Source organism: Phyllobates terribilis, unplaced genomic scaffold (genome assembly GCF_046119375.1).
Source record: "Phyllobates terribilis strain yellow unplaced genomic scaffold, ASM4611937v1 Scaffold_13__5_contigs__length_258822181, whole genome shotgun sequence".
NCBI classification, from domain to species: Eukaryota; Metazoa; Chordata; class Amphibia; order Anura; family Dendrobatidae; genus Phyllobates; species Phyllobates terribilis.
In genome coordinates this window covers 117,549,781-117,559,018 of record NW_027362773.1, presented here as the reverse complement: position 1 = coordinate 117,559,018, position 9,238 = coordinate 117,549,781, and positions in this window count along the sequence as shown.

Sequence of the window (9,238 nt, the reverse complement as noted above, 5' to 3'; positions counted from 1 at the left end):
GTACCTTAGCAGTCCCCCATGATACACCATGCAGGATCTCCAGACCTGAGCGGGCACTAGATCTCTCGGCTCTGGACGACCTGTAGATAAGCCAGTCAGCACCTGGAATGTGAACTTCTTCATGTGTAATGCTCCAATCTGGAGCTTAATTTGTACAGACATATTTTGACTGTTTCTGAGTAGGGCTTGTTCTTCTGCTGACAATGCCCAAACTGGCTTCTGGAGTTGTCGGACGGGAATCAGACACCGACTCTTCAAGGCTTTAAGCCCGAAACTTCCGGTTAATCCGAGGCCTTCACTTGCCACGGAGACAGTCATGGTCATCTGTGGAGAGGAAACACTAACGCCAAGGGCAGCCTCTCCTACAAGCCTAATGTCTTGGGATTCTCCAACCTTCGCTGGACAAAGACCGTCAGGGGGTCCCAAACCACCACAGCGGGACTGCAATCCGATTTTGTGACTGAGTTCTGGCTTCTGCTTTGCCTGACGAACATAGTCATCCTTCATGGATTCTGTGCGGAAAGCTGCCTCTACAGGCTGGGGAACAGGAGGTCTTTGGGAGTACAGAACCTGGCGTGACGGTTTACCTCTACGCCTTGCATGTCTCGACTGCCTCTTGAGGTTGGGAAGAGAAGTATTCTGTGGAGCATAGTCATCCTGTGTGGATTCTGGGTGGGCAGCAGTCTCTTCGGGCTGGAGGACTGGTAGGCTACCTACACACATTACCCATCGGGGCTGCTCCGGGATATTGGGAAGGGAATCTTTAGCAGAGGCTTCAGGATTAGGGTCATCGAAGACCATTAGAAAGGCCACCAGGAAGGCCTGCAGGTCAAAGATGATAGGATCCCATGCTTCCCATCGGGGGGTGATCCATTTAAAGGCATCAACCGCTAGGTACGACATCATGAATGCTACTTTAACCCGATCAGTAGGAAAATAGTGAGCATAGAACTTGAAATGCAGCATGCATTGCTCCACAAATGCACAGCTTAGTTTTGGATCCCTATAGTACCGTGGAGGATCCGCAGGAACGAGTGCTGATAGATCCATTTGGGCTGGTGCGTAAATCGCCTGGGCCATAGCTTGAGAAAAAATTTTTTCTTGGTGCACGTATTCGCCAGACAAGGATTCAAAATGTCTCTGAGAGCGAAAGGCCGTGGGGCTCAACTGTGAGAACCCTCCGTTAGTTTTTGCTATCTTGTGTTTTGCGGTCACGTGACCAGCTGCTTATATATTCCAGCTCCGCCCTTCTGGCTTTGCTGGACTTCAGTGTTTTTTGCCTGTCTCTCTAGCCAGGTGCTTCGGTGCCTATCTCTGTCTAGTTCGCTTGGTCCTCTTGGACCTCTAGTACTTTTTGTCAGTTTGTCTTTTTGCTCTGCAACAACTTCTGTTAGGAGGTGTCCCATTTTTGTCCCAGTCCTTAGTTCTTTTAGGGACCCCTTCCTTTATTCTATAGGTCTCCGTTCAGACTAGCCGAGGACGAAGGCGGGTCTGTTCACAAAGAACAAGTTACCCGCTACATCGTAGGGATCCAACTTAGTCTTACTGTAGGGACAGCTTTTCCCATTCTTTCCTTAGTTTATGTTGCAGATCATAATAGAACGGGAACCATGGCCTGAGCAAACTGTTACACTCACGCCCGGACTGACTAGCGTGAGGGTAATTAGTGATCCCACTGTACCATGAACCGAGGAGTGCCTGGAGGGGCGTAACTAAGTATCAACCCGATCTGACCAAGGTCGCACGGCGGCTTAGTCGACTCCGTGGACCAAGGAGGAACCGAGCAGAGAGACCAGGTGTGACTCCAGGTCAGACCCCGGTCACAGTTGTTGACCGACACCGGGGAATGCAGGAACAGGCAGGTTAGACTGGCATACAGGCAGGTGGGTATTGGCAAGTACGGCTGGTATGCAGACAGGTGGGTACTGGCAAGTACGGCTGGTATGCAGACAGGAGGGCACTGGCAAGCACGGCTGGTTTGCAGACAGGGAGATACTGGCAAGCACGGCTGGAGTGCAGACAGGGAGGTACTAGCTGGTTGGAGCGCAGGCTGGACAGGGTCCAGTACAGACTGGGAGACAGGTACAGAGCCGCAGATGCGGTAGACAAGCAGAGTAAAGCAAAACCGCCGGAGCGGAGGACAAGGCAGAGCAGAGAGGAACTGCTGGTGCGGTGAGCAAGCAGAGCGGAGCAAAAACCGCAGGTGCGGTGGACAAGGCAGAGCAGAGCGGAACCGCCGGAGCGGTGGACAAGGCAGAGCATAGAGAAACCGCAGGTGCGGTGGACAAGGCAGAGCAGAGCGGAACCACCGGAGCGGTGGGCAAGTCAGAGCAGAGAGAAACGGCCGGAGCGGAGGGCAAGCAGAGCTGAACAGGGCTGAAGGTGCAGGCAGAGAGGACAGGGCTTTGTTCACATGGAACAGACTGGAAAATACAGGAGGATGGCTAGAACACAGGAGGAAGATATGGAGGAAGGAAAAAGGGACAAGCAGAACCAGATACACACAAGGTACTTCCTATGAAGTAGCGAGTGGACACAAAACTCACAAACTGAAGCACAGAGACAACGAGTTGGAGTAAGGTGAAGGTTCAGACACTGCAGGAAAAGGGAAGGTACGGACATAGAGACAAACAGGTAACAGGCTAGGATACAGTTCAGACAGGAACTGCTACTGCAATGAGATACAAGAACGTGACTGGGTATACAGCCCCCAGAGTGGCGGAAACAGACTAGAAGTAACAGGTAACAGGCCTGGGTATACAGCCCCCAGAGTGGCGGAAACAGACTAGAAGTCACGGGTAACAGGTCTGGGTATGCAGCCCCCAGAGTGGCGGAAACAGACTAGAAACAGGACAGGACCTGGAAATTCAGCAGCAAAGACTAACTGAGTGAAGGTGTTGCTCAGGCACCTCCTTCTGGGTTGAGACGGTTTAAATATCCAGTGACTCACAGCAATAGGCTGGAGACGCATTAGGGGTGTGCCCACAGCAGCTTTAAGAATCAGGAAGTAACCGGGCCGCCGCCCTAAGCAGTCAGTCAAGAGACATGCACACAGCATGAACTGGAGCAAGGTTTGTAGGCTGGACTGACAGGTAAGATTGCGGTCTTGCATAGTGGGAGGTGTTGCACTATGCAAGCATGCCACCAGGGATGTTACACAGCCAAAAAGCCCATGATCACTCTGGATGAACTGCAGAGATCTACAGCTGAGGTGGGAGAGTCTGTCCATAGGACAACAATCAGTCGTACACTGCACAAACATGGCCTTTATGGAAGAGTGGAAAGAAGAAAGCCATTTCTCAAAGATATCCATAAAAAGTTTCATTTGAAGTTTGCCACAAGCCACCTGGGAGACGCACCAAACATGTGGAATAAGATGCTCTGGTCAGATGAAACCAAAATCGAACTTTTTGGCCACAATTGAAAACGATATGTTTGGCGTAAAAGCAACACAGCTCATCACCCTCAAAACACCATCCCCACTGTCAAACATGGTGGTGGCAGCATCATGGTTTCGGTCTGCTTTTCTTCAGCAGGGACAGGGAAGATGGTTCAAATTGATGGGAAGATGGACGGAGCCAAATACAGGACCATTCTGGAAGAAAACCTGTTGGAGTCTGCAAAAGACCTGAGACTTTGACGGAGATTTATCTTCCAACAAGACAATGATCCCAAACATAAAGCAAAATCTACAATGGTTCAAAAATAAACGTATCCATGTGTTAGAATGGCCAAGTCAAAGTCCAGACCGGAATCCAATTGAGAATCTGTGGAAAGAGCTGAAAACTACTGTTCACAAACACCCTCTATCCAACCTCAATGAGCTTGAGCTGTTTTGCAAGGAAGAATGGGCAAGAATTTCAGCCTCTCGATGTGCAAAACTGATAGAGACATACCCCAAGCAACTTGCAGCTGTAATCGCAGCAAAAGGTGGCGCTACAAAGTATTAACTCAAGGGGGCCGAATAATATTGCACGCCCCACTTTTCAGTTTTAAATTTTTTTAAAAAGTTTAAAATATCCAATAAATTTCGTTCCACTTCACGATTGTGTCCCACTTGTTGTTGATTCTTCCCCAAAAAATTAGAATTTTATATCTTTATGTTTGAAGCCAGAAATGTGGCAAAAGGTAGAAAAGTTCACGGGGGCCAAATACTTTCACAAGGCACTGTATATATGTAGGTAGATAGATAAATATTTCAGGATATATATATAAATATATATGTATATGCACTGCTCAAAAAAATAAAGGGAACACTCAAATAACACATCCTAGATCTGAATGAATGAAATATTCTCATTGAATACTTTGTTCTGTACAAAGTTGAATGTGCTGACAACAAAATCACACAAAAATCATCAATGGAAATCAAATTTGTTAACCAATGGAGACCTGGATTTGGAGTCACCCCCAAAATTAAAGTGGAAAAACACACTACAGGCTGATCCAACTTTGATGTAATGTCCTTAAAACAAGTCAAAATGAGGCTCAGTATTGTGTGTGGCCTCCACGTGCCTGTATGACCTCCCTACAACGCCTGGGCATGCTCCTGATGAGGTTGCGGATGGTCTCCTGTGGGATCTCCTCCCAGACCTGGACTAAAGCATCCACCGACTCCTGGACAGTCTGTGGTGCAACGTGACGTTGGTGAATGGAGCGAGACATGATGTCCCAGATGTGCTCAATCGGATTCAAGTCTGAGGAACGGGCGGGCCAGTCCATAGCTTCAATGCCTTCATCTTGCAGGAACTGCTGACACACTCCAGCCACATGAGGTCTGGCATTGTCCTGCATTAGGATGAACCCAGGGCCAACTGCACAAGCATATGGTCTCACAAGGGGTCTGAGGATCTCATCTTAGTACCTAATGGCAGTCCGGCTACCTCTGGCGAGTACATGGAGGGCTGTGCGGCCCTCCAAAGAAATGCCACCCCACACCATTACTGACCCACAGCCAAACCGGTCATGCTGAAGGATGTTGCAGGCAGCAGATCGCTCTCTTCAGACTCTGTCACGTCTGTCACATGTGCTCAGTGTGACCCTGCTTTCTGTTATGGATCTGTTATGCTACTCTGGGGACGATCTTGTAAGAGAACAGGTGACTCCCAAGGGTCAGATGGCAAGGACTGGCTGGTACAGCAGATGAGCACGGCAAGCAGGCTGACGGGTGGTCCGGACAGACGGACTGGCAGACACGGCAGGAACAAGCAGGAGCCTCCAGGTAGGCTGACAGGTAGGCACGACAGGTAACAGGCGGGAGCCTCTAGGTAGGCTGTCTGGCAGGCAAGGCAAGTAACGAGCAGGAGCCTCTATGTAGGCTGTCAGGCAGGCAAGGCAAGTAACGAGCCAGAGCCTCTAGGTAGGCAGTCAGGTGGTCACGGCAAGTGACAGGCAGGAGCCTCTAGGTAGCCTGTCAGGTGGTCACGGCAAGTGACAGGCGGGAGCCTCTAGGTAGGCTGTCAGGCAGGCAAGGCAAGTGACGGGCAGGGGCTTCCAGGTAAGCAGGCGGACAGAGCCCATAGACAGACTAGCGGACTAGACTGTAGACAGACTGGCGGGCTGGAGAGTAGACAAGCAGACGGACTGGACTTGTAGTCAGGCTGGCGGGCCGAACTTGAAGTCAGGCTGGCGAGCTGGACTAGTAGTCAGGCTAGCAGCGGGACCTGAGGGCTGAAGCAGAGTATCAAACACAAAGCTACAACCTTGCACGGGCACCTCCATATTGGAGGAGGTGCCCTTTATAGGGGAAGTCCTCCGGCCATTGGCCGGGGACTTTTTAGGACGGCGCTCGCGGCCCCTTTAAGAGGGCGGGAGCGCGCGCGTGCCCTAAGCACAGGGCCAGGGAAGCTGCGTGCACTAGCAGCAGCTGCAGGGAGGCCAGAAGACGCCAGAGCAGGACTGCGGCGGTAAGGAGGACGGCGTCTCGGCCGGCCAGGAGGCAGAGACGCCGATGCTACACTTTCATCTGTGAAGAGCACAGGGCGCCAGTGGCCACTTTGCCAATCCTGGTATTCTGTGGCAAATGCAAAGCCTCCTGCACGGTGTTGGGCTGTGAGCACAACCCCCATCTGTGGACGTCGGGCCCTCATACCACCCTCATGGAGTCGGTTTCTAACCATTTGTGCAGACACATGCACATTTGTGGCCTGCTGGAGGTCATTTTGCAGGGCTCTGGCAGTGCTCACCCTATTCCTCCTTGCACAAAGGCAGAGATAGCGGTCCTGCTCCTGGTTTGTTGCCCTCCTATGGCCCCCTCCACGTCTCCTGGTGTACTGGCCTATCTCCTGGTAGCACCTCCAGCCTCTGGACACTACGCTGACAGACACAGCAAACCTTCTTGCCACAGCTCGCATTGATGTGCCATCCTGGATGAGCTGCACTACCTGAGCAATTTCTGTGGGTTGTACAGTCCGTCTCATGCTACCACGAGTGTGAAAGCATAACCGACATTCAAAAGTGACCAAAACATCAACCAGAAAGCATTGGTACTGAGATGTGGACTGTGGTCCTCACCTGCAGAACCACTCCTTTATTGAGGGTGTCTTGATAATTGCCAATAATTTCCATTTATTGTCTATTCCATTTGCACAACAGCATGTGAAACTGATTGTCAGTCAGTGTTGCTTCCTAAGTGGACAGTTTGATTTCACAGGAGTTTGATCTACTTGGAGTTATATTCTGCTGTTTAAGTGTTCCCTTTATTTTTTTTAGTAGTATAAACAGTACAGACCAAAAGTTTGGACACACCTTCTCATTTAAAGATTTTTCTGTGTTTTCATGACTATGAAAATTGTACATTCACACTGAAGGCATCGAAACTATGAATTAACACATGTGGAATTATATACTTAACAAAAAAGTGTGAAACAACTGAAAATATGTATTATATTCTAGGTTCTTCAAAGTAGCCACCTTTTGCTTTGATGACTGCTTTGCACACTCTTGGCATTCTTTTGATGAGCTTCAAGAGGTAGTCACTGGAAATGGTCTTCCGACAATCTTGAAGGAGTTCCCAGAGATGCTTAGCACTTGTTGGCCCTTTTGCCTTCACTCTGCGGTCCAGCTCACCCCAAACCATCGCGATTGGGTTCAGGTCTGGTGACTGTAGAGGCCAGGTCATCTGGCGTAGCACCCCATCACTTTCCTCTTGGTCAAATAGCCCTTACACAGCCTGGAGGTGTGTTTGGAGTCATTGTCCTGTTGAAAAATAAATGATGGTCCAGCTAAACGCATATCGGATGGAATAGCATGCCGCTGCAAGATGCTGTGGTCGCCATGCTGGTTCAGTATGCCTTCAATTTTGAATAAATCCCCAACAGTGTCACCAGAAAAGCACCCTCAGCTGACCACATCCACCGCAAGCTTCCGTAGTCCATTGGTACCTTCGCCACTGAAAGAGGTACCTTTTGAACCAATTGCAATAGAGTTGGTATGGCCCACTATAAAATCCGCTTGTGGCCACCAACATATACTTGTGGTCGTCGACTGTGCCACCCAGTACCTGGAGGCTATACTGCTACCTCACCTCGGCGAAACTGATTCCATGGGAGCTGTTTGCCATGATCTGTCGCCTTGGGCTACCTAAGGAGATCCTGACGGATCAAGGGACCCCTTTTATGTCCAAGGTGATGAGAGAACTGTGCAAACTGCTAAAAATAAAACAATTGCGCACCTCGGCGTACCACCCTCAAACCGACGGGCTAGTAGAACGGTTCAATAAAACCCTCAAGTCCATGCTAAAAAAGGTGGTTTCTAAGGACGGAAGGGATTGGGACATGTTACTACCCTATTTGATGTTCGCCGTCCGTGAGGTACCCCAGACTTCCACAGGGTTCTCTCCGAGTTATTGTACGGCAGATACCCTAGTGGTCTGTTGGACTTAGCCAAAGAGACGAAGGCACAAGAGCCGACTCCACATAGGAGTATAATTGAACACGTGACTAGAATGCAGGACCGGATCATGGCGGTCATGCCCATCGTGAAAAAACATCTGTTAGATACCCAGGCAGCACGGAGGCGCACATATAATAAAAGAGCCACGGTCAGGTCTTTTAACAAGGGCGATCGGGTGGTAGTACGTGTACCCTCAGCCAGGGGTGCATCCGGGGGAGAGGTCAGGATAAGTGATGCTCTCACTAAACAGCTGCGACGGGAGGCTCGCTCGCTGGTGCAGCAGAATACCGACGTGTTCTCAGAGCTACCGGGTAGGACTGCGGTTCTCCAACACGACATTGTCACCGAATTTGGGGTAAGGGTATGAATGAGACTGTACCGGGTACCCGAAGCCCGGAGGCGAGCCGGCACAGCTGAGGTAAAACAAATGCTCCAGTTAGGAGTCATCGAGGAATGCGCGAGTCACTTGGCGGTTTCTGACACTGCAAAATTTCAGTCTCTCTGTAGAAGTCGCAGGCAAACGCGGATGCCCTGTCCTGGGCACCCTGTATGGTGACAAATGTTCAACCCCACAAGTTTGAACAGGGCGGGGGGAGGGGGATATGTGAGGCAGTGACTGGGATCGTATACGAGGGATGTTATATATCCCAGGAATGTGTCACAGACACACCTGCAATGCAGGAATGAAGGTGAGCATTGACCTGGTCAGGCTATCTGGCTAAGGCAGATCAGTAAAACGCGGCAGGGCCTTTGTTTCTTGGAGGAGGCTACAGGAAGGCAGTGGGACCGCCTCCTCCCCCCAACCCGGGTTTTCCAGTGGCTCTTGCCACAGGTCCTTTAAAAACCCTGCATTAAGGAGTAGTATTGTTCAGTGTTGGGACCTGCTAGGAGTATAGCAGGAAAGCTCGGCAGGCCTGTGTGTAGCTGAACCCACGCCTGGGAAGGCTCTGCACCTGTCAGGCCCTGTGCGGCCATTGCCCACGGCAACCATTGTTGCGAACCTGAGGACTTTCTGTTTACCCGTAAGTTGCTGAATAAAAGCGGTTTATCTTTGAATGGCTCAGTGATTAGTACGGCAGCCTTGCGGCGCTGGAGTTCTGGGCTCAAATCCCACCAAGGACAACATCTGCAAGAAGTTTCTATGTTCTCTCCGTGTTTGCCAGGGTTTCCTCCGGGTTCTCCGATTTACTTCCACACTCCAAAGACATACTGATAGGGAATGTAGATTGTGAGCCCCAATGGGGACAGCGATGATGTCTGTAAAGCGCTGCGGAATATGTTAGCGCTATATAAAGACTATTATTATTATTAAAAGTCACAATTTTTTTCTTAAACTTTTATTGTT